Source organism: Apteryx rowi, unplaced genomic scaffold, assembly GCF_003343035.1.
Source record: "Apteryx rowi isolate R43461 unplaced genomic scaffold, aptRow1 scaffold_1442, whole genome shotgun sequence".
NCBI classification, from domain to species: Eukaryota; Metazoa; Chordata; class Aves; order Apterygiformes; family Apterygidae; genus Apteryx; species Apteryx rowi.
The window spans coordinates 12,007-14,221 of NW_020447689.1; the positions used below are offsets into that span (position 1 = coordinate 12,007).

Below are 2,215 nucleotides of genomic sequence, written 5' to 3' on the forward strand. Positions count from 1 at the left end.
TGTGGTGAGGAACAGCCGCCTTGGCCAAGAGAAGGAGTCGTCTCTGCACATATCAGGTGAGTTCCCTGCAGTGTCAGTCGGGGAGCGGGGGGAGAACGTCCCCTTAGGAGTTGTGTGGAGGGGAGATGAATGCCAGCGGTGGTGCTGAGTGGTGAGAGAGAGAGAGGAGCTCAATGGAGAGGGACCCCATGGGAACAGCTGGAGCCCTCCTCTGCCCTGGAGCACAGCTGCACTCAGCTGCACTTTTCTGGATTTGGGTTTTCTTTCTTCTTTCCTTCTTTTGTTTTTAGTCATTTGGGAAACATGGGGTTTTCCTCAGGCCTTGAAGTGTAAAATGAGCCTTTCCTTTTGCTTTCTTAGCTCCCTTTTTCCATGATGCCCATGCCTGGAAGGTGGCTCTGGCAGTGATGATGGTGGCTGTGTTAATGTTGATAAYTGATTTAATTCTCTTCAGTGTTCATCGGTTTAAGACGAGAGGTAAAATCCTAACGGGGCAAGGGAGGAACCATCTAGTTGCAAAGGGATGTTTTCAGAGGGGTGAGGCCGCGATGGAGGTGGAGGCCCTGACCCACCTCTGCTAAGGTGCAAAGGGAGCTCCCCCCGGGCATCACAGCTGTGTTTGCATCATGCCTTCAGYGTGCTGAGAACTCAACTTGGGCTCCCGGCAGAAGGCAGGGGGACATTTGTCTTGATACTGAACAAAATATTTGTCATTTTGAAATACATCCTGATGAAACCCCAGAAACTGTACTTGTATATATTGGAAAAGGATGTGTCTGTATGAGAACCCTCTGTGATCTCATATTCTTGGATAACATTACTGTAGACACAAGTAATCACTCAAATATTTKTTTTTGTAATTTTACTAAAATTATGGGCTGTGACTTTAATTATTCAGCTCCTGTTGTGTCTTATCAATTATTACATTCTAAATATACCTTAAGTCAAGATTTATTGCCTACCCSCATCGGAATGAATCTTACATTAGTGAAAGAACTACTACAACATGATGACCTGTGTCAACTGTTAAAACRCATCYRAAACAATGGACAAAAACTCTAATCACCGTTCATCATGATACAGAAGCGATACACCACATCTTGGAAGGAGGATGGAGAATATCATTGGTGGGAGACTCTTCTGGGATGGTCACCAACCACAACAGGGTTCTATAATCACATGTTGCACCCAGTAGTAGTTGTGTAAAGTTTAACCGTGCTCTGCCTATTACTTACAATCATATTACACATAAGATCATGGAGAGTGATAGTACGGCTCGAAAGGCTTGGAGAACTCTGCTTAACATATTAGCAGGAATGCTTAATAAAAACAGAGGGAGGACTGTTAGAGAATATCAGACTGAAGCTATCTAGAGTTGATCACTTGACATAACTTGCTTAGCGTTAGTAGCTGAATTTGCCAAAGCCTTAGGCCGCAAGCTGTGAACTTTCTCCTAGCTATTACCTAGGTAAGTGAAAGAGGGCCCCAGAGCTGGTTCAAGCTGGGAAGATGAAGAAGTTCCAACCGAGAGCAGAAGCTGCAACCTTGCAAATAGGATAAGCAGCAGCCTGCCTAGAGACAATGAAGAAACCCAATGGAGAAGGGGAAGACCCCAGATCTAAATATGACCATTGGTCCGAACTCTTGCATGAGGGTTGGGGAACTTGGATTGTAAGGGTATAATTGCGCAGGGCTGTCCTTGTTTGGGGTCCCTCTGCGGAGGCCCCCAGCTCAAGCTSTAATTACCGCATGTGTGTGTCATTAAATTTAATTTTGCTCCAATCGGACTTCGATTTTCTGCCTCAGCCGGAACCTGGGGTCGGAGCCTGTTATGGTGGCCAGCGAGCCTTATTTTCAATAACACTCCTCACCCTCAACATTGTTGGTAACACAGGAGGGGAAGAATCCCCAAATTTAGCTTGGGAATTGATACAAGGATTTATATGAGTATGGAATCTTCCTGACCAAGGGGCATGTGTGGCCCTCCCTAGGTCGACTCAGGAGGGAATTAAAATGGGACTGCTTTCCATAAATCTTCTCTTTCTGTTGAGGGGGGAACAGAGAAACTCGTCCCTGTTTATACAACCAGTGATGAATTTGTACTTGACTATGATTTCAGTTGGAACTCGGGGTGGTGCATCCAACTCCCAAATGTCTGTGATTGGACCCTTCTTAAGGACAGGCCACATTACCAGTTGGCCTGGTCCGTAAAGCA

The 2,215-nt window shown here is 45.7% G+C and overlaps 1 long non-coding RNA gene across 1 annotated transcript; it reads left to right on the forward strand.

The window, feature by feature from the left end:
* Nucleotides 1-1,782, forward strand: LOC112962236. Its single transcript, XR_003252233.1, has 2 exons — nt 1-56; nt 361-1,782. It is a non-coding gene; the product is annotated as an uncharacterized LOC112962236 (long non-coding RNA).
* The last annotated feature ends 433 nt before the right edge of the window (nt 1,783-2,215 follow it).